The sequence below is a fragment of the Dipodomys merriami genome, unplaced genomic scaffold, assembly GCF_024711535.1.
Source record: "Dipodomys merriami isolate MVZ:Mamm:240054 unplaced genomic scaffold, mDipMer1.0.p SCAF_130, whole genome shotgun sequence".
NCBI lineage: Eukaryota > Metazoa > Chordata > Mammalia > Rodentia > Heteromyidae > Dipodomys > Dipodomys merriami.
The window spans coordinates 3,080,720-3,105,054 of record NW_027202605.1 but is presented as its reverse complement, the minus strand read 5'-3'; the positions used below and the strand labels follow the sequence as shown (position 1 = coordinate 3,105,054).

General features: G+C 36.7%; 1 long non-coding RNA gene across 1 annotated transcript in view; it reads right to left on the bottom strand.

Moving 5' to 3' along the window:
• Positions 1 to 22,720, bottom strand: part of LOC138824943 (uncharacterized) — an 81,039-nt gene extending 58,319 nt beyond the window's left edge. The window contains exons 1-4 of the long non-coding RNA XR_011371237.1: positions 22,328 to 22,720; positions 20,539 to 20,651; positions 20,145 to 20,300; positions 17,557 to 17,650 (exon numbers count right to left, since the gene is read on the bottom strand). This is a non-coding gene — a long non-coding RNA (uncharacterized lncRNA). The remainder of the gene's footprint in view (positions 1 to 17,556; positions 17,651 to 20,144; positions 20,301 to 20,538; positions 20,652 to 22,327) is intronic.
• Between the last annotated feature and the right edge of the window lie 1,615 nt (positions 22,721 to 24,335).

Here is a 24,335-nt window from a genome sequence, read left to right as displayed (position 1 = left end):
GGGGTTCCCATAAAATTAAAAACAAAATATAATGAGCAAGTCATTCAGTATTATGGTTCTGCCTCTTGGGCAGAACAGTCGTGGGACTATTATGCCCTGATTTGTATGCTGAATCACATTATTTGGCTCCACATGGAAACTGTGATTATAACTACAAGCCCATAACACATAGGCAAAAAAATAGCAAAACAAAGCAGGCAAGGTGGTATACCAAAACCCCTTAGCATTAAACTATTTACTTGCCTCTGAGGAGGTGTAGGTAAGAAATTCAACTGAAGTAACTATTATTGACAAATTAATAATAAGGTAAAGGTTAAAAAAATCACAGACAGGATGACGAAGACTGCCCATGAATATATCCCAATTCAGAATGTATGAAATCCAAATTATCTGCATGGAGGGTAGTTCTCTGCCTTGGGTAGATTAAATAACCTGATACAGGCAATGATCCTTGTCTTGGGAGCAGGTATATTATTACCCTGCTCAGTTCTCTTGATAGTGTGATCTATCAAAAACCATTATGAAGGTCATTATAAAAAGACAATAACCCATATAATGAAGCTACAAAAATACAAGCCTCTAAATCAGGATGATGATCTTTGATACTGGTTAGGTTGAGGCACGAAGAAAGAAATGTAATAGGGTAGAGAAAGTCTAAGGGACAGGGAACAAGTTTTACCTTGTCAAGACTAGCCACTATTATAAATTGTCTTTTGTCCTGCTAGAGCTACCCACCACTTAACACCACCAACTCACTCTTTCAGGACTTATTTGCTGCATTTGTATGTTCGAAATTTTCCATTGCTAGCCATTCTGTTCTTTGATAATCACAATAGATAATGCTGTCTTTCTTCAGTAAATGGCTTACAAAGGCATTTAATTAAGCCAAGTATCCTTTGTTCCAAGCCTCAGCATTTGGATACAAGTCAGCTTGGGCCTCTGGCACACCAATAAAACTTGCTTCTAGAAAAGCCCTGGTGTCCTATTTCTCTGTTTGGGTTTCCCACAACATCACAAGTACTTGTCAAAACTTAACTTTTTTAACTTAAAGTGTATTAGGTCAGATCTGCTTGGATGCTATTTCTATTGATATCTCCTTTGCTTAAATTTGATGAAAATAAATTTTTGGCAAACTCTCTCTCTCTCTCATTTGACTTGTCAGTCTCTCACATCCAACATGGGATCACATCAGCTGGGATATTTTATCTCAGCAATATAAAAAACACTAACTGGAACATTACATCAGCAAGAAGGACAGATATACTAAGACAAAGTTTATCTTATTTTAGAAGGGACCGTACAAAGACAGAATGGGGAAAAATGCTCAAATAAGAATGGACGCTGTTAATTTCCAAATGGAGTCAAGCTTACTTGCCTCTTTGAAACTACTAAACTCAAGAGGTTAAAAAAAAAAGTTCCAGGCACTGGCTTGTCCTTGCTCTTTAATAAAATGCATGCTAGCTGAGAGCTTGTGGCTCACACCTGTAATCCTAGCTACTCAGGAGGCTGAGATCTGAGGATTGCAGTTCAAAGCCAGCCGGGACAGGAATATCCGTGAGGCTCTTTCTCTAAGAAACCACCAGAAAACCGGAAGTGCCACTGTGGCTCACATGGTAGAATGCTTGCTTTGAGCTGAAGAGCTCAAGAGTTTCAAGCTCCATGACCAAAAAACAACTCACTAAGCATTATTACCTGATGCTAAAGCCTGTCAACCCCCCAACTGAATGGAAATACACACTTTTACATTTATGTCACCTCCTATTTCCTTTTTTTTGTCGTTTGTGGGCCCTGAACTCTAGGCCTGGGCACTGTCCCTCAGCATTTCAGCTCAAAGCTAGTGCCCTACCACTTGAGCCACAGTGCCACTTCTGGCTTCATGCATGCAAGGTAAGCATTCTACCACAGAGCCACCTTCCCAACCCCTCACCTCCTATTTCTAAAGCTAGGTTTCAGTACAAACCTAGATATCTCTTCCCATGTATGGGCATGTGCACCATTTTAGAAGAAGGATATCTAATTTGAAATACATTGGGCAAAGTACAGAATCATAGACCAAATGTTTCTAAACCTATAAGGACAGATTGACTCCCTAATAACTGTGATTTCACAAAATAGAATACCTTTAATATATTCAATGGGAAAAGGCTTATTCCATGCTAAAGGAACACTTTTGTTAAAGAGTAACAGATTGTTACAGGTCTAATCTAATATACTAATTCAAGAGGCATCTCAAATTAGAGAGTAAACTATTTTGGATGGCATTTTTGAGATCATACCTGATTCTGATTCTCTCCATTGCTGTCTTCCCCCTAGGATCCCTATTTAGTATAAAAATTCTGCTATGATTTGGTCCCTATATTCTTTACCTACTTCTTGGGTTTGTTTCATCTAGATTGGAGTCCACGAACCTACAAGTGGCCATTAAAAATAGTTTAATATAAACTGGTCTATCAGTTTTACTGTGGTCCATTTGAACAGCACACAAACCACATGCTGTCTGCCTAAAAGACACTTCCTGGAAGATACTAGACTACCTTAACCCCTCTGACATCTTTCAGCAGAAAGGCACTGTCCCTGTTTCCTAATGACACTTATGGGTTCCCATCAAAGAAGGACTGAGAAAGGTAGGTAAGGATAGAGAGTAAGGGCCATAACATAGTTACAGATACCATGTGTCCCAGCATGGAGTTTTATCAGCTCCTGATAAAATACTTATTCCCATAAAAGCTGTGAGTTACTGCTCAAATGCTGTGTTCCCACTAAACTAGTGCAGAGACAAAAAGCACATGTATAAGCCATTAACCAATCTACCCAAATACAGAGAGTGGAGAAAAGGAAGGAGCTCAATATTATAAAAACCACCCTCTGCCAAAAGAAAACAATATATATCCTAAAAAATTAACAAAAGTGAGGAAGCGATGGGTTGAAAGAGGTGGCACTATATTCACAAACTGCTTTGCTGATTGACAACTTTTTGTACAACTATTTAGGACACAACAAAAATTTTTTAAAAAGAATCCAATGTATATACTACACAATTAAGAAAAGTGAAGGATGGGGTGGGTAGGGGAGCAATGGATGCGAATGTTGCAAGGGATAGCTGCGGAAGATATATTATATCCATTAACTGCTTTGTTAAATGGCAAGTCCTTTGTACAATTACTTAAAGATAATAAAAGGAAAAAGTAGAAAAAAAAAGTCCTCTGAGAGCACTTTACTGCAATCTCCCCTCTACAGACAGATAATCTCCTTATTTTCATTTCATGCATTCATCATACTTTCATTTCCTTGCATTTTTAAATAAACTTACTCTGTTTTTTAAAATTATGTCTTGCCTTTTAATTCTTTAATAGGTGGAGAAAACAAATCCATTCCCCTATACAGCATCAGTTTCTGCAACTCCCAAAATACACTACCGGATGGGTACCTAAGGCTGTGTTGATGGTTTCATACTTATAACACATTGTTTATAGCCAGTAAACTGAATACACACCTCCTCCAAACTTGTGTTTTCTCTCTTGACATTCTTCAATTTATTTTACTCTTATATTACAATCTTTTATTATATGATAAAACATGTCTCTTTTCTCAGTCAATATCTTATCTAACCTCCACAATAACAATCCAGACTTTTATCTTTCTTTTAAATTTTCTTTGACTCTCATAGTCATGTAGGTTTCAACTGAAGGAAAAGCTTCCTAAAGTCAGTCTATGTAACACTAATATTGAGGGTGAAATATGAAATATAAAAATTTTTGAAATCAATTAAGGAAAAAATAGGAATTTCCTTAAAACAAGAGGAGGTACAGAAATTTAGCAGGAAGTTCAGTTTAAGCCAAGATTCCATACAAAGGACAAACAGAGTCTAGTAGATATCACATATTGAATTTTATGCTTCTAAACAGTGGAGAATAAAACCATCCAAGTAAAAATCTTTACACAAACAGATACTGACAAGGTTAGAGTTCTGCTGCACCTGCATAAATCCAGGTGTGTTGTGTTCTTGTTGTTTTTTAGGGGGTCAGGTCTTGGGGCCTGAATTCTGGGCCTGGGCACTCTCAGCTCTTCAGCTCAAGGCCGGCACTCTACCACTTGAGACACAGCACCATTTCTGGCTTTTTCCCCCTGCTTACGTGGTGCTGAGGAATCAAACCCAGGGCCTCATGCATGCAAGGCAAGTGCTCTACCACTGATCCACCTTCCCAGCCCAAGTGTATTTTTTTTTTAAATCTCCTGGTGTGTCCCACACATCTTCCACATTTGACAAAGCAAACAAAAATAGCAAAACAGCATTTGGAGGTATAAGAAAATCCATGGCACAGATAGTAACAGCCATTCACTGGGAACAACAGAAGAACAATACACAAAGGAACTCTATACTGTACCCAAGGAGAATCTCCATGCTACAACAATAATTGTACCACCAGATATATCCAAGAAAAGAAGCCATGCCAATAATCAAGGCAAGTGAAACACACTCCCCTACCCAACCCGCAGCATTCACCAAGAGCTACAGAGCCAGAGACAGGGCTGCTAAAAATTCACAGAACACAAAACTGCACTGACTTAGTGGGTCCCAGAAGTTATCACTGCCAAATATTTATAACCCAGTTTCCCACATAACATATCACACATGCAGTGCAACTGGTCAAATCAAGAAGAGAGTATAAGATTTTGCTAGATGCCTATATGCATAGGCCTGAAGGGCAGAGGTGGTAGATTATTGGGTGAGCCTCTTTTTGTGGGGATGAGAGGGGGTCCAGTTCTGGGCCTGAACTCTGGGCCTAGGTGCTGTCCCTCAGCTCTTCAGCTCAAGGCTAGCGCTCTACCACTTGAGCCACAGCGCCACTTCCCGCTTTTTTTCTTTTTGCTTATGTGGTGCTGAGGAATTGAACCCAGGGCCTCATGCATGCAAGGCAAGCTCTCTACCACTGAGCCACCTTCCCAGCCCTAGGGTGAGCCTCTTATAGCCTAGGGCTGACTGGAAACAAAACAGCACCAGTAGTTTTTCCAGCAAACAGACAGCAACTTTAGAGGTTTCTTGTAATTCACTTCATCCTAGAGCACTGCAAAGTTATACATAAAATCCTGAGAGTGATGTTTCATAAGCAACACAGCACTTCCTCCTTCACTGAAGGTATTGCATTAATTCAAGCTAGGTAACTGATAGGATTTTGTTTTTTTGTTTTTTTTGGGGGGGGGGGGTCCGGTCCTGGGGCCTGAACTCTGGGCCTGGGCGCTGTCCCTCAGCTCTTCAGCTCAAGGCTAGCGCTCTACAACTTGAGCCACAGCGCCACTTCTGGCTTTTTTCTTTTTGCTTATGTGGTGCTGAGGAATCAAACCCAGGGCCTCATGCATGCAAGGCAAGCACTTTACCACTGAGCCACCTTCCCAGCCCACTGAGAGGATTTTGTGACTGGGAGTGAAGATCATCTTATAAAGAGAAGTTAATGGACAACAAATTATACCCTAACCTGAACGAAGACAGAATATGAAAACTTTGGGGATTTTTTTTTGTTTGCACTGGTCATAGGGCTTGAACTCTCGGCCTGGGTGCTGTCTTGGGCTCCTTTTGCTCAAAGCTAGTGCTCTACCACTTGAGCCACAGTGCCACTTCCATTTTTTTCTGTAATTAATTAGAGATAGAGTCTCATGGATTTTTTTTGCCGGGACTGGCTTTGAACTGTGATCCTCAGATCTCAACCTCCTAAGTAGCTAGGATTATAGATATGACCCACTGGCATGCAATGGCACTTTTTGTCTTTAGTATATTGTGTCTATCAGGGTTTTGGGTTGACATGGTTCAAGTTCTTCTTTTTAAAATTTTGTTCTTTTAAATATTTGGGTTGTTTGCAAGATATTTGCTATATTCCTATTTCTTCTTATTCCTTTCTTTTATAATTGTTTTTCTGTTTTTGGATCTTGACTTCTCTTTTTGGAAACCAATCCCACTTCACAGTTCCTTATCCTAGAACCCTCCTCTTTCACACATATATCTAATGCCTGATATCACCACTTCTCTTTCAAGTGAACTATATACCTACATGAAACATATTCGGATCCATATGACACCATTATACTCATTCCATGTTTCTTTCATCATACTATTTACCTGAATTAGTTTAAATCTAACACTTTCATTATCATACAAAAACCTAGCTCCACTACCTACAATAAGACTGGGTGTACAGATAAAGCTATCAAAGGTCTTACTCTACCCTAAGTATTTAACTCAATTTTTATTTGCCAATATATGAAAGCTAAGATATTCCCCATATGTAGTGGTGGGAAATTTTGTACAAACCACTGAACACCTAGTTCACTGACAATACTGAGACAGCCTCTAAAAGCCCTTAATAGGCTGAGAAGGTGGCTCAGTGGTAGAGCGCTTGCCTTGCATGCTTGAGGCCCTGGGTTCGGTTCCTCAGCACCACATAAGCAGAAAAAAAAAGCCGGAAGTGGCGCTGTGGCTCAAGTGGTAGAGCGCTAGCCTTGAGCTGAAGAGCTGAGGGACAGCGCCCAGGCCCAGAGTTCAGGCCCCACAACCGGACCCAAAAAAAAAAAAAAAAAAAAATCTAGTCTAAAAGCCCTTAATATGACCATTATAAGATGATGTTAAGGGAAATGAACCCCAAGATAGGGGCACAAGTGGTTTTTTTTCTTGCTTGCTATTGTTTTTAACATAATTATAATGTACTATATGATTTTTTTTTCTTTGGTATGTTCTTCCCCCATGGTACAAATCCTGTTTTCACTGTATTTGTTTCCAGTGCCTGGCATCTTGTATATACATTTTTCTAATTTGGGGAGGGGAAGGAAATAATAAAATGCTGAAATAAGGACACAGGTCGACGCATTGTAACTATGAGATGTACATGGCATATGTTGAAAACAAACTTTACAACTTCGGTGGACAGGGAAGCAGGGAGGGAGGAGTTGAGGAGGTGGGAGGGAAGGGATGGCAGGGGGAAAACAAAGGAGGAGGTAACAATGATCGACAGGAAAAAATGTACTCATTACCTTACTTATGTGACTGTAAGCCCTCTGTACAATCTTTTTACAATTAAAAAAAACATTTTAAAAAGACCTAACAAAGAAATACAAGAAATATGAGAAAGCTGGAAATACAGAGAGAAATGAAGAATTCCAGTGAGAAAGCTGATAAACTACTAAAGGAAATCCAAGTGATTACAAAGAAGTGAGTTCAAAGGGAATGGGGCCATGCAGCTAAAATAAATTTTAAAAAGCCACAGCTAAACTAAGTTAAGAAGTCATTATGGAATATTAAACATAATCCTGAAAAATTATCAAACTGAAGACAGAGGAAAAAATGTAGAATTTCACCAGCAGAACAGATGATTTTAAAGACCAAACTTCTGCACTTGACTATAGAGTAGATATAAAAAAGAGAGATAGTAAGCACACACACACACACACACACACACACACACACACACACACACACACACACACACACACACACACACACACACACACACACACACACACACACACACACACACACACACAGGAATTGTGAAAAAAAAGACTTCAAGAACTTTAGGACTCAATACGAAGACCAATCTTAAGGAAAGAGAAGAATAGATAGATAAAGGCATAGTAAATAAACTTTTAAGTTTCTTCTCAAACAATGAGAAATAGAAGCTCATGAAGTCCAAGAAAATTTTCAAACACCCAGAAGACCAAATCAAAAAAAGAATCTTTCCACTCCAAATTATTAATCTTTAAGCACAGATAAGGAATACTCAAATACATACTAGTAACTAGAATATGAGCACAATATTTTTTTGTTGTTTTATGCTGTTTGTAGGTGATATATTTTTTGTTCTTTATGCTGCTTGGCCTATTAGAGCGTTTACCTGTCTCTTTTCTATGTTACTAATTTTTTTTTTTTTGCTTTTCACACCTTCTATTGCCTTGAGCATTAGTACAACACGGCCCGAATTTATCTGTGTGCACAAACATTACTTTCTTTCCACTGTTTGTTGATTATAATTAACATCTCACCATCCAAGATAAACACAACTTCAGAGTGAAAGGGCAGACAAAGACCTTTGAAGCTAACTCATCCTGTAAAAAGGCAGGAGTAATCATACTTTTTATTTTGTCAGTCGTGGGGGCTGAACTCTGGGCCTGGACACTGTCCCTCAGCTCTTCAGCTCAAGGCTAGTGCTCTACCACATGAATCGTAGCACCACTTCTGGCTTTTTTCTGCTTATGTGGTGCTAAAGAATCGAACTCAGGGACTCATGCATTCAAGGCAAGCACTCTACCACTGAGCTAACTTCCCAGCTCCTTATATTTACTTTTGATTAAAAAAAAAACCTGTTGCAGCACAATATCAGTAAGTTGCCTCATATTAGTAAATGGAATGATCCATGAAGAAGTAATTTTAGTGGTCTACATATATGCATGTAACAGTGGCACACCCAAATGCATTAAACACTCACTCATGGACTACCACATAATAAAGAGAATTTCATGCTGTACTCTTTATAAAAGATGCATTAACCAAATAAAACTTAAGCAAGGAAATCTCAGAATTAAATGTTAGTATAACATTTATTATATCAAACATTTCTTTAACTCCCCAATACATATTGGAACTTTTTCCAAAATATATCATATCCTAGGACATTCAGCAAGCTAAAAAATGCTGGCTGTTTGAAAAAAATAAGATTACAACTTTAATCTAGTATGACTATAAAAAATTAGAGACCCAAATAAACAAAATGAGATATGAAAAAAGAATTTATGACAACAAATATCAAAGAAATACTAAAGACCATAAGGTATTAGAGTTTTCAAAAACCTATACTCAAATAAATTGGAAAAACTTATAAGAAATACATAAACTTCACAAGGCATACATGCTGAACTAGACAAGAATCACATGATTATCTCAATATTTGCCAAAAAAAATCTTTAACAAAACCCAACGTATCTCTATGATCAAGGCTCTGTTGAAGCTAGAAAAAGAAGGTACATACCTGAACATAAAAATGTCTGTCTGTGACAACCTATAGCCAACATTATACTAAATAGTGAAAATGTAACACCATTTTTTCTAAAACTAAGAAAAAAAGGATGTCCACTTTATATGATCAAAGCACTACAAAAGCTATGAATAGGAGTAATAAACCCGAACACAGAGCAAGCTATCTATGACAAAACTACCATGAACATTATACTAAATGGTATAAAACTAAAACCATTTTCTCTAAAATTGAGAACAAAACAAGAATGTTCATTCTCTCAATTCCTTTTCAGTACATGAATGGAATTCCTATCCAGAGGCATGGGTTCGATTCCTTAGCAAAAAAAAAGAAAAAAACCTAAAGTGGCGCTGTGGCTCAAGTGGTAGAGCGCTAGCCTTGAGCTGAAGAGCTGAGGGACAGTGCCTAGGCCCAGAGTTCAGGCCCCACGACTGGACCCCCCCCAAAAAAAAACATTTGTATGTATAAAAATCTTAAATATATAATTAATTTTTAAAAAAAGTTTTTAAGTCCTCCTAAAAACTTCTAGACCCAGTTTTTTTTTTAACTGACGAATTCTGTCAGGTGATTTTTGACACAGTGAATAATTTTACAATAAATGATATCCTAGGAATTGGCACATGTAGTTTTAAAAAGTGGCTTGGAAAAATTGGGAGGGAGCAGAGGAAGAGGTGACATTTTACAAAAGAAATGAACTCATTAATTGCCTTATGAAATGGTAGCCATTCTGTACATAAACTTTATAATTATAAAAATATTTTTTTATTTTAAAGTTTAAAAAAACCTCATAGATCAAAACATAACTCACAAACTACAACACTTTAAACGAAAGCACATGAAACCTCATGTATTTGGGTTGCTTTGAAAATGACTTCTGTGTACACTTAGTGGGTTTTTTGTTTGTTTGTGGTTTTAGTTTTGTCTTTGGATTGTTGTTGGTCTTTGTCGTTGATGTCATGAAGTTTGGACTCAGCCTGGGCGCTGTCACTGAGCTCTTTAGCTCGAGGATAGTGGTCTACCACTTTGAGCCACATCTCTACTTCCAGGTTTTGAGGACTTTTCATGAGTGCGCCACCAGCGCCCGGCTACACTTCAGATTTTATTTTTTTGTCGGTCATGGGGCTTGAACTCTTGGCTTGGGCATTGTCTCCTCAACACTCTACCACTTGAGCCACAGCACCACTTCCGGTCTTCCAGAGATAAGAGTCTCAGGGACTTTCCTGCTTGGGCTGGCTTTGAACCATGATCCTCAGATTTCAGCCTCCTGAGTAGCTAGGATTATAGGTGTGAGCCACTAGTACCCGGCCACTTCAGTTTTTTATTAGGAGATAAGATACAAAATTTATTTTTCTAGTAAAGGTTTGCCAAACAGTCAGGAAGCAGATGTATTTCAAGTAATGCAAGTTCATGTGTGAACTCTGTGAAGATGCAATAAATAACCTAAATAACCATTACTTCTGCTATATCTATTCCTTAGTGTCTTTGAGCAAATTTCTTTTGGGACATTATTTGGATCAGTTCTAACCTGGGCTACAATGTCACCAATTAAGCTCTGCTCTCCTGGACCCCTCTTCTCTAGATCCTCATTCCTGAATCATCGTTATTGGTCTCAATTCACAAAGCCTCCTTGCAGCGACATCTGTAACTTTTCTCTGACCAAAGAGCTGTATCAATGAGCATCGGGACACACATCTACCCTGTACCAAACTGTTATCAGTCTGCCCAATGGAACTTGGCTGTTTATAATTGGCTTTCTGCTTAATGGAAATTCCAATTTCTAAAGACTCTTTCCATCCCAATTCCTTCAGCAAATAAGTACCTCTGAATATTTACTCTGAACAACAATCTAGAAAGTGTTGGAATACTCTTCTTGAAAAAGCAAACTGGTAAACACCCTCTTCTTTCATCATTCACCACTCTTTCTCTTCTTGCAAACATATGGCCCTTTCTACTTACAATATTAATTGTCTTATATAGAATATTTTCTTCACCCACTTCTTTCTCTTTAAGACATTACACATACATACATGGATATATATATATATATATATATATATATATATATATCCATATATGTGTGTGTGTGTGTGTATACATGTATATTAACCACCTCCAACTTCTTTTTAAACAGTAATAATTACTGTGTTACAACACTGCTTTCTGGGTTTCTTCTTTCATTCTCTTTTCCTCTCCTTTCTTTTACCTTTCTCTCTTATCTTCTATCTCCTCTGTTTCTCTCTCCCTTCCTCTTGTTGTCACTACCAAAGCTTTAAGGGAAAGTTTCAAGTTCTCACTTGGCTTTTGTTTTTTCCTAAAAATAGCACTCAAACACATGAGCTAACCCTCCAAGCAAGCTTTTGTTTATCTACTTATTTTGCTTATTTCTTTTTTTCCTAGTTATTTCTAGTTAATTGGAGATAGATTCTCAACAAACTGTTCAGAACAGGCTGGCTTTGAGCTGTGACCCTCAGAATGCATGTGTTCCTAGGAATGCAGACATGAGCTACCAGGGCCCAGTTTGTGCTGTCTATCTGCTTTATAACATTTACATCCTCCTGAAATGGTAAATGTTATTAGTTCTTCTGTATATATAAGGAAAGTGTTGCAGATCTATTTTTCAGAATCAAAGTTAATAAATATTAAAATGTGGATTTAGGCACAGGTTATCTAACTAAAAATAATATACAATAGATAAGTTGGACCTGTCCCTCCCAGAGTACCCCTCCCCTCCTCAAACTCTTATGGACTGACACCAGTCTGCTGTTTTACTCGCTCTGCTAAAACTGTTCCTTGAATTCAGGCCTTTGTAAATGCTTGATTCTAAAATTCAGTGATTTTTTTCCAGGTCTTTACTTCTGAATTCAGAAATGAAGTTCTCCACAATTTTTCCCTTCTCTGATTTTTCTCACTTTCACCTCTTCTTAATCCCCTTCTTGATTATATCAGTTCTTGATTCTTATTTTTGATTCTTACATAGTAAGGTAAAAATTAGCCATATATTTTGGACTTCTTTTAGTAACTCAGTAATCGTTTTTTGAGGCTCTCATCTTCTGCACTTGGCTAAAATTGGCCAGCTATTCCCTGGTGGAATTTGTACACCAAATGCATTGGAGAAGCTTTAAAGATATTTAAGAAAAGGATGCAAAACACCATATCTAGAAAGATGGCTTACATTTACATTTTCATTCTAAGAAGGCACCCTCTAAAACTTCCTTCCTATTCATAAAGTCCAAGTAATGCCATCAAAAGATAGCAGCAGCACATAAATAGTCTGCAATATGATACAAAAACAGCAAAGATGTAAGCCATGAAGTATTATGTAAAGAACTGAAAATATTCAAACAAGACCAAGAAAAATGATTCCATTTACACTATGTATCTCCTATAAGCTTACTTATATAAGCTTACAGCATTATATGGGCCAACCTTGTCTATCTGCTTGTTTTCTTGATTTGTAGAGAACGTAAATATGGTATACTTGTACCGGTTCTACCAAGTTAAAGACTATTTCTGGGAAATGTTTACAATACATGATGTATAAAGCACAGCTGTAATGAGATGATGTTTGGTTATTAAATTGGTGAGCAGTTATGCTTTAAATTTTTAATTGAAAGGCTTAAACTCCAATTTGGTTTAGGAACACAGAAACATAATCTACTGTGGCATAGATAGGGAAAAATTCTATGTTTTTAATCAACTTATCATGAAAAAATGTCCAGGCTTTTATTATCTAGAGAAATCTCTGGCTGTCATTAATGATTTCTCAAAGACACAGTATTAGTATAGGCCAGCAAAAGGAAAATGAAGTGAAGTAGTACACACGTGCAAAAAACAAATTCCTTCCTTTCAAAAGTTATCCCTGTCTCCACTGCTAAGCTTACCTATTATCCTTCACTTTCTGTATTTAGTAACGTAATTTCCCCAAAAAATGACTGACCTCAACTTTGTTACCAATTCTGTTTTTCTTACTTTCTTATACATTCTAAAGTTCAAAAAAAAATTAAGACTTTCTCAGTAACAAGAATACTTCTAAAGACAGACATCATGAAACAAGGCACTGGTGGTTCAAGCCTACAAATTTAGCTTTTCAGGAAAATGAGATGTGAGGACCATGGTTAAAACTCAACCTACGTGAGAAAGTCTGTGAAAGTCTTATTTCCATTTCACTACCAAAAACCCGGAATTGTAGCTGTGGCTCAAATGTTAGTGCACTAGTCAAGCAAATAAAAGCTCAAAAACCTCAAGGATAGTGTACAGGCACTGAGTTCACACCTCAGAACTTGTTCTCTCCCTCAAACAAAAAGAAAAATGACCAGAAAAGATAAACATCAGAATCTAGCAGGAAACCACTGGCCCAGAATACCAATTTGGGGCATATAAATATAGTACTAGCTCAGAACAGGAAAATTGCTAAAGCATAACATAAGCATTACAATACTTGAGAGGAAGGTAGTAAAATGATCATTTTTTGTTCTTTAGGTAATATCTGAGAAAATGATCAATTGCAATATGACTCCAACTGACAAATTCTCAAACAATTCATCTGCCTGCTTATCAAGAAAATTTTTCATTATTAATATTGTTTTCCAAATATATCAAACCCAAGAATGTATGCGCCCTTAATGGAGCCATAAAATCATTCCAATTTACAAAAATAAATGACGTTCATGGTATACTAATAAGTTACCATTTTGGTTCACTCATAAGTTTCCTACTACTGTGATTTTGTCTACGTTTGTGGAAGAATTGGTGAAAGCCCAGATTCTGAAGTTTAAAGATTCAAGCTTCACTGTGAAGCCACTTATTCTCTCCACTGTCCCCTCTCTAGTTCCCATGGCATGTGCTTTATACTTTCAAATATAAACCAAGATCCTTCCAATCATAACACACATTAACAAGTTGAGAAAACGAGTAATACTTAGTAAATGTTTAAAAAATCTATTGCTTTATTTATATTGAGAGTATGTAGGTAGCTATAAAATAAGGTAAAATTCTCTTTCTATATAGCAGAATGAAAAACATATATATATGTGTGTATATATATATATAAAATGAAATTTCTATCAAACTTTTAAAAGTAGAAGAAAATTGACAAAACTTTTTAACCTTTACTGAGATAGTAAATTTATCTGAGAAGAGTTTTGAATTGAAGATTTAAAAAAAACCCGCCTTACCACATAAGGGGACAGAAATTAGTTAACCTAGTACTACTGCCAAAATCAGAGAAAACAAATGAAATAGTAAAAAACCCAGAATCACATCTACTGTTTGACAAACATGGGCTTTTCAAGTAAAGGGAAAATAATGTTTATAATATGTAGCTGCTAGGCAGAAACTGGTGTCTCCCAACTTTAGTCTCAAGTACCCAGGAAGCTGTGGTCACAGGATCTCAGAAAAGAAAAGAGGATCTCATGGCAGAAAAGTTCATGAGAACCTCATCGCCAATTAGGCAGAAAATAGCCACAAGTGAAGGTGTGACACAAGAGGTAGACCTCAAGCCTTTAACAAAAAGCCAAGTAAGAAAAGCAAGGTCCTGAGTTCAAATCCCAGTACTAGCACAAAAAAATAAAACAATTATCTCAATGAAAATAATAGGAAAGGTAGTGCCATTACATCAGTATTTCAGAGCTTAAATACAAATAAATTGATATGTTTTTTACATAAAATTAGGAATGTATATGGAGGAAACAGAGATTATGTTTTCTAACTGTGGAGTCAGGGAGGAACTTTAAAGCAAAATGTAAAATCAGAAACAAGAAAAAAAGATGGACTAATTTTGGCATAAAATAGTATGTTGGGATATATCACTAACAAAAACTAGGATAACTTATTTATAAAAAATAATCTAACATATTTGATAGGTAATATAAGTTGTAAAGATATTTTTAAGCTTTCAGATGCAGAGTTGTAGCCCAATAAAATGAAGCTGGCAATTGAAATATAAGAGGGGAAAGTAAAGGAGAGGAGTGTAATGAATGAAGAGTGGATGGTAATGGCAGTATGCAGTCATAATATTCAATGCATATCCTATGAAACGAGGGTTGGTGGGCGGGAGGTGGTAGAATGATGATAGGATTGATATTAAGCAAGATACTTTGTACTTATAAACTGGTATATTGGCAGATAAACTCTTTGTACAACTACTTGAAGATAATAAAAATATAATAAAAAACAAAGAAAATAGCTGGGTGCCAGTGGCTACAACTGTAACCCTGGCTACTTAGGAGGATTTGAGTACTGAACCAGCCTGGGCAGGAAAGTCCATGAGATTTTCATCTCTAATTAATCACCAAAATGTCAGAAATAAGAGTTCTGGCTCAAGTGGTAGAGCACTAGCCCCAAGCAAAAGGAGCTCAAGAATAGTGCCCAGACCCCTTAGTTCAAGCCCTGTGACCAACACACACACACACACATGCACGCGCGCGTGAGCGCGCACACACACACACACACACACACACACACACACACACACACACACACACACACACACGTACGTCTTTCAAAACTCACTAAAAAGAAATCTTCCTAGGCCGGTAGTAGTGACTCACACCTCTAATCTGAGCTACTCAGCTTGATATCTGAGGCACTTGGTTCAAAGACAATCAATCCAAGCAAGAAGATCCTTAAGCCTTATATGAAAATAAATAATAAAAAGCCAGAAGAGGAGCTATGGCAATACACAATACAGGCACAAAAGGCAAAACAAAACTTGTTTCAGACAAATAACAACATATATTATACTGAGAGTAATATAAATTGTCAAAAAGACCTTTTGAAAATATATACAAAAAGCACTCAAAGTACAAATACCCTTTAACCCACTGGCTGTAACAAAACAATAAAAGAGAAGCAACTTGATAAGCTAAGCTGATTTTTACCATGCTAATTCATAACTTTAAAAGTGAAGAAACATATAAACTAGCTAGCAAGTGATTGAATAACACAATACTTTATTCTGACATTCAGACATCACAATGATAGTGTACATATATATTGATGTAGATAGTTGATAAATAGCTAGATAGGTAGATATATAAGTAGAAATATATTTGCTGCTAATTATTCAATATTAAAAGCCTTCACAAGCATTTATATATTCCTATTCTAAGCTCTTGTCTCCTGCCTCAACATAAAAGGAAAATAAACATCCATAACTACCATTTTACTTTTATAGGAACTGAGCACAAGCTCCTCAAAAGCTCACTCCATCTTTCACCACACAGTCAAGCTCTCTACTTTTTAAATTTACATATCTCCTTTTTAAATTTGAGTCTAGAATTCTTTCCTTTCTCTCTCTCCCCCCTCCCTTTCTCTCCCCCACTCGCTCTCTCTCCTGACAACTAAAAGTCTAAATGGTCATCATCTTTTTTAAATACTCTCATTGAAGCCAGGACCCAATTACCTTCTTAGTCTTACCTTATTTCCATTCTTTTTGTTGTTGTTGTTGGTCGTGGGGCTTGAACTCTGGTCCTGGATGCTATCCCTCAGCTCTTCAGGCTCAAGGTTAGCACTCTACCACTTGAACCACAGTGCCACTTCCAGTTTTCTGAGTGGTTTATTGGAGATAAGAGTCTCAAGGCCTTTCCTGCCTGGGTTGGCTTTGAACCGTGATCCTCAGATCTCAGCCTCCTGAGTAACTAGGATTACAGGTGTGAGCCACCAGTGCTCAGGCTCACCTTATTTCCAAAAGAAAGCTTCCAGCTCTCAAAGCAGAGCATTATACAAAGCATGTACCAAATAAATTTATTCCATTAACATTTTCTATGTACCTACTGCATGACAGCAGGACAATATGATGCTACGTTTGGATCTCAAAGATCATGAAATATGTTCATGTATAAATATGACTAGTGCTTGGGAAAATTGGGAAGTGGAGTAGAAGTATCAATAGGTTATTGATATATTATTATCCTCACAATAGTATGTATATTAGCTCAAATTTCCAAAAATAGCACACTGAACAATGTCTTATGCATGTTTTAAATATATGATAATATATATCTATATAAATATATAAAGTATCAATAGGTATTTATGAATAAGAGAAGTAACATAGAGAAAAAAAGGCTTTGATTAACCTAGACAAACAATAAACAAGTACTACTATTCTGAAGCCTATATCTTGAGAAGGTGGAGATTACCACTGTCAAATTCAGATTCACCATAGATCTTCCAAGTATACAATTCTTAAGGTATACAAGCAAAAGTTATGGTTATAGTTTGGAAAGAATCCAATGATAGATTTGAAGTTTGTCTCATGAAAGGGTAATTTGTCTTCCTTTCTTAGGGAAAGAGAAAAGTAAGAGTAAGATATCAAAACATTCCCAACAGTTGACTTTCTCCTGGTATCATTTAGTGCATTTTTAATCTAACTTGATTCATTTTCTAAATTGTTACAGTTCCTCAAACTATGGTGCAGAATGACAATATGAAAAGAATGCAAATGCAGTGAGACAAAGGTAATCTCTATAAATGAGTTGATTTAAACTTGCTTGCCATTTTCTCATTCATAAACACTACATTGATGCATTTCACTTACTGTGGATTTCACTCACAGTATTCTTTTGCTTGCTTGCATTTTGAGTTCTGCTGCCTAATTTGTTAGCATATGGGTTGAGTAAGGGCAGTTCATGCTGCAAAACAAGAAAAAAAAACAATGTCTGTAATCTTAATGCAAAATGTTGCCATCTATTGTTAGAGGAAATGAGATGGAAATTTCAAAACCTAAGAGTAAGATGAATCAGTAACTGAAAAGAATTTGTCACATATCGTTTCCAATGGGAATAATAAAACAGTACAATCAAGGCATTTTTAAAAAGAAAAGAAAAGGTAGGCATGGTGATTCACATCTGCAATCCCTACTCATTAGACTGAGGAAGATCATCGTTTAAGGTCAATGTGAGACAGATCTTTACAAGACCCTATTCTCAAACAAAAAGAGTGTAAAGGTGCACACCTATCATCTCAGCTAGGGCACACAGACACACAGACACACAGACACACAGACAGACACACAGACACACACACACACACACACACACACACACACGAGAGAGAGAGAGAGAGAGAGAGAGAGAGAGAGAACAGGAGGATTACAGTCTATACTGGCTCATACCAAAAGCAGAGATTATCTCAAAACTCATAAGCACTTCTGTGCTCATGAGAGAGTGACTGACTACCAAGTCAAAGACTTGAGTTCAAATCCTAGTATTTCCAGAAAAAAAAAGAGAAGAGAAAAAATACTTTAAATGATGAAAATATAGCAACTTTCAATTGACTTTCCTTTGAAAAAGGAGATTTAATGATAGATATTTGAGGCATCAGAACACTGGTTTTAAGGTGAAAGGTTCCAAGACTTGGCTGGGAAGGAATTCTGGACATGGGTTCTCTGCAGTTTTTCAGTGCATGAAAATAGCATGGCAAGGGCACTGAAAACCAGTGAAATAGAAGTCTCCCTTGTATTTTACTGCAAATCTTCAGAAATACAAGAGAAGCCTCACTGGTCTAAAGACTGTAACAAGAATATTGTTTCATTAGGAGATAATTGTGTTTTTCAGCCACTGTCTTCTCCTAATACATGGAACAGATTTTTAGTAAATATTGTGCAATTGATTCTGTACAACTTAAAATTTTGAGGCAGGGAGTAAAACTAGATCTTTGGAATCAAGAATCAAAAATGGAGCAGTATAACTGGGCAGAGTTAAAGGGGGAATAAGAAACAAAGGAAGTAAGCAAGAAAGAATAAAGGATTATAAGTAAAAGAATCAAAACATTAAAAAACTGAAGCCAATCAAAATACATCACAGTATCCTACTGACTTGGTCAATCCTTCTAGCTTTAATTCTATCTTAGTTATTATGGCTACTCAGTCTCTGAAGACTAAGATCTACAATGTTTAGAATTAAGAAGTAAATTGATACAATCTCAAAAAATAGGAAAGTAGCACATATTTTTTTTATTTGTAACATTTTCACATCCTTCAAATTTAAAATACATAATGGGAAAATACAGATAAATAATTACCTGGTAGAGCCAATAATATTTGACTTAGTTTGGGGAAAAAATTAAGGTGGTTATGTATTTAGAATTTCTTACAATGAGATGTACAAGGCATCATGTCGAAAAATGAATTTTACAACTTTAGCAGGGGTGGGGGACATGGAATGGGAGGGCAGGGATGGTAAGGAGGAGGCAACAATGCTTAGTAAGAAATGTACTCATTACCTTGCTCATGTAATTGTAACCCCTCTATACGGTATTTTCACAATGATAAAAACGTATTAATAGTAAGTTTCAGCAATGTTTATCTTACATCTCTAATTTTGATAATCATCAAAAGAAGGCTGACTCTTTTTTTATTGTGAAAATACTGTTAAGACTTCATACTTTGTAGGTCCTTGTTCTGGTGATAGGTCAACATGTGCCACTGTGTTAGGAGCCCCTCCTTTTATACAATTCAGGTGAGGGTGTTTTGTCAAGTTTGGAGTGGTATCTTTGATTAACTTATGTCTGGTATTTCTAATATGATTTTATGTATTTGCTTATGTATTGTCTATTGACACAAATAAAATATTAGTTTGTGCCTCATGGTATACTGCCACAAACACTGCACAATGGTTCATGTTTTGACACTGATACTTACTTAAAATATTTTACTGTGAAGTTACAACATTGAATACTCTCTAGACATATAAGTCTTCAAAAATAAATTTGAAATACCTCTGATTACATTGAACATATCTGAAAAGAATGCATATAACATTGTTTTCACCTGACTTTAATAAGTAGGCACCCAAATTCTTTGAGGAAAAAAAAATCTCCCTTGAAGTTCAAATACATACATAAAAATACTACAAGTTTATTAGAAAAAGACAATTGATCAAAAGATTAAGTTTGATTAGAAAGGCTTAGTGGTTCTGAAAGATAATGAAATTAAAATACTATTTAACTGAAATTGTTTCTGGAGCTGCTCTTTTATTATTATTAGCACACTAAGCTTAGAAATGGATCTATTATTTCCTTTAAATAAAAGGTATAGGTCAAATGGCTTTATTTTCATAAGTTTTTTAAAAAGTGACCTGAAGGTAGTAGGTAGGCCAAAAGGAATAAAATTGCTGTCTTGCTTACCCTTCATTAGATCCTCCTTTGGTCATGTCACTCTTCTTGGTGTGATCACCTCTAGAGCAAACTGCATTCAGAAATCAATGATCCCAGAAAATCTTTGGCTACCCACTTATCCTGATAGGTGCTCTTCAATTTCCCCAGAGTAGTCATATTTTACTGCTAAAATAATAAACAAAACAAGCTTGTCATGCTAAGAGTGCTAGCCATTTATTCTTCATTGATCAAATAGACATTGGTGAGTTTCCTAGTATACATCCTCTGTGTCAAAGGCTAGAGATATGATAATAAGAGGATTTTTCTATTGTAGGGAAAAGATACAGTAGATAATAGACAATTATCACACAAACCATGTGATGAACAGTATTAATACCATAAAGAGGAAAAAAAAGGTACTCACCTATTCAGGTCCATAATCTAAAGAAAAGTTGATGGAAAAGTGCCTCCAGGAGACTAAAAGGCCAACAGGGATCCCAAGAAGCTTATTAACAGCAATGTCCTGTGGGTAGTGTCCTGTGGGTAGTAACAGTTAACACTAGCACCTTTTCCTGCTTCCTATGAAGGATGCTGTTGGCCTATTACAAAAAAGCTAACTACACTGAACTTGCACCTTTTCCTGCTTCCTATGAAGGATGCTGTTGGCCTATTACAAAAAAGCTAACTACACTCAACTTGATCACTGAGATGTCAGTATGTCACAGAAGAAAGGTATAGCCATAGTTTCCACTGTGTTCCAGCAGTGACATCAAATATGCTGAGTATTCCAACCTGACATTATTTGGTAAGAAATGTGTTCTTCAGTGATCTTGGGAAGCTGGAAGGCAGTAGATACTATTCACACAGGTCTACACCAAATCCAAAACATTTCTCCTCACTTGCTGTTAGCAAGAAAACATTTCCTTGATATGCTTCACTTGTTGACCTCTCTAGGCTGGTCCCAACTTTGCCTATTCACAAGAAGATGAAGGGTTCAATCTTCTAAAATGAATTTATAATGTTTCTGTACTAATTTCAGTTTGACAGAAGCTCTAAAATCTGACGTTCTTATTTATCTAATGAAACTTTAATTTACAAATCAAACTAATAAACAGGGGTAAATTTGGGTCAAATTACACATTATTGACTAAAACTATGCAAAAATTCCAGGGTTGTTATACTGTTGAACATACCTGATAAGAATGTATTTGAAGTTATTTTACCTGACTTCAACTAGGCAACAGATCTCCATGAGGGAGAAATGTAATCTCTCTTGGGAGTTCAATGTGTATGTATAATATGTTTCAAGATTATTAGACAAAGACAAGAGGACTAAAAATAAATTTTAGCTAAAAATCTTGCCCTGAAAAACAATTAGTAGTAGGAAAATATTGAGGGGAAAATACTAATAACTAAAACTGCCCCTGGAACTTTATAAAATTATTATCAAACACAAAAAGGAGTTGATTTTTTAAATCAAAGGTATATGATAAATGGTTATTATTTTTCATGAAGTTTTTTAATTGACTGGTAGACAGGACAGACAAATTGCTGTCTTGCTTTCCCTTCATCTGGCTCACCTAATTCCATTTTGGACATTTTGAGGTGTGTTGTCACCTCAACCCAAGGCTACATTCAGAAATCACTTCATGGAAGTTATTTTGCTACTCTTATTCTGAATGATTCATCAATTATTTTTACTGAATATCAATATGTTATGATATGCCACTTTCAAAATAAAAAAACATAAAACAATTATCACTCATACAATGCTAGTCATTCATTAATCATTTAACAAATATATTTTGAACAGTTTTGTGGGTTGGGGGACATGGGTATATCTGCAGTCCTGGAGCTTGAATTCCAGGTCTGGGTGCTGTCCCTGAGCTATTTTGCTTAAAGCTAAAGCTCTACTATTTGAGCCACTTCTGATTTTTTCACATAACTTAATTGGATATAAGGGTCTCACAGGCTTTCCTGCCCAGTCTGGCTTTAAATTGCAATTCTCAGATCTGACTCCTGAGTGGCTAGGATTGCAGGAGTGAACTATTGTGCCCAGCTGAGAGCTAGAGATATAGTGATAAGCAAAACACAGATTACATCTAGTCTAAATAAACTGTAAGTCTTCTATGAAAAAGGGTCATTAGAAAATTCCACACAAAACATGTGAAGAATAGCATTAATTCCACAAGGAGCAAAGCAATTGTACTCACCTATTCAAGTCCACAATCAAAGGGCAAGTTGATGAAAAAGTTTTCCCAACAGACAAGGAAGGCTGACAGGAACCCAGGAAGCCTATGAATAGCAACTTCCTGTAGATAGGCACAGTTAAATATCAGCACTTTCCTGTTTCCTCTAAAGATGCTTTTGGTCTAAGCCCTTTATCCCTGAGGAGTTAGGTGAGTCACAAAGGAATGGATTGGTCACAGAGAGCCTTGTTTCCTAGTAGTGATCAAGAACCCTGAGTATCCAATGTTATGACCTCAGGTGAGGGATGTCTTTTTTTTATTTTAATTTTTTGTGAACATACTGTACAGAGGGGTTACAATTACATGGGCAAGATAATGAGTATATTTCTTATCAACCATTGCAGCCTCCTCCTTTGTTTACCATTCACATCCTTTCCCAGCCTCCCCCGGCCCCCCCTACCTAATCTCCCCCCCCCCCCAGCACCAAAGTTGTAAAGTTCGTTTTCAACATGACAACTTGTACTTATCATAGTTGCAACGGGTCCACCTGTATCCTTAAACGACTTGTTTTTCGCCATCTCCTCCACAAATTATACCAACATCAAATATAGTGAAAGCAGTGGTTATACTGTGGGGGAGGGACATACAAAGCAACAAAGAAATAATCTTAAAATGAGATAGAAACAAGTGCATGAAAGAAAAAAAAACATTTAAATACATATCTAAGGGTTCATTTTCCTAACATCACATTATAATCAAGAACTCTAACAACAACAGATGCTGGAGGGGATGTGGACAGAAGGGAACCTTACTTCATTGTTGGTGGGAGTGTAAACTTGTTCAACCACTTTGGAAAGCAGTATGGAGGTTCCTCAAAAGACTTCACATAGAGCTCCCCTATGACCCAGCAATCCCACTTTTGGGCATTTACCCAAATGTTTACAAACAAGACCACACTAAAGCTACCAGCACAACTATGTTTATTGCAGCATTATTGACCATAGCTAGGATATGGAACCAACCCAGATGCCCCTCAGTAGTAGATGAATGGATCAAGAAAATGTGGTATATATACACAATGGAATTCTATGCCGCCATCAGAAAGAATGACATTGCCCCATTTGTTAGGACATGGAAAGGCTTGGAAAAAATTATATTAAGTGAAGTAAGCCAAGCCCAAAGAAACATAGGTCCCATGGTTTCCCTTATTTGCAATATCTAGTATATGTATGAGTCAAGCAGAAAAGGTCAGATAGTATGAGGGATGTCTTTTTTATACTGTCCTTGAGCAGCTGGAGGTCTATAGACATAATGACATAAGACTATATTCAGTAGGCTAGAAGACATTTATCTGCACTTGCTGTTAGCAAAGAAGCTTCTCCCCAGTGTTTTCAAAGGTCTAGCCTCTCTAGAGTAGGTTCAGTTTTGGACAAGTGGGTGGAGGAGCCATGAGGCAAGAGAATCAGCAGGAATTTTGCCAAAAAGAAATTGCCCATTCACTTCAGGGTGAAAAATATGTTTTAGTACAGACTTAGAAGAGTGTAGCACCTCATCAGTGGCACAAGCTTAGCAGCATCATGGGACAAGCCACTAATGCATGCTGCACTGCAGGAACTCCAAAACATGACAAGAAATGTTACAAATGCTAACATACACCATATCCTTTTTGTAATGTGTACAAAAAAGTTATATGCATATATAGAACCAGTAAGTAGTCTCTCTTGGGGCCACATATCAGAATGGGGTTCGCCACATTTAGCCTAAGATACTTAAAAAAGTGATGGATGTGTCATAATTGCATGGGGCATGGCATGGTAGGGTGTGTCTGTAGTCTAGGCTATTAAAAATTAGAGGCAGAAAGAATTACTTGAACCCAGGAACATAAGCCTAGCCAAACATAATATAAGCTAGACAAACAGCAAACAAAAAAGCATTAGTAGCTCCCCAACTGGCAGGATAAAGAGGCTTCATGGAGGCAATACAGGTAGCAGTCCTTGTCTTTAATTGTTCCAGCCCAGGGACCACACATGAG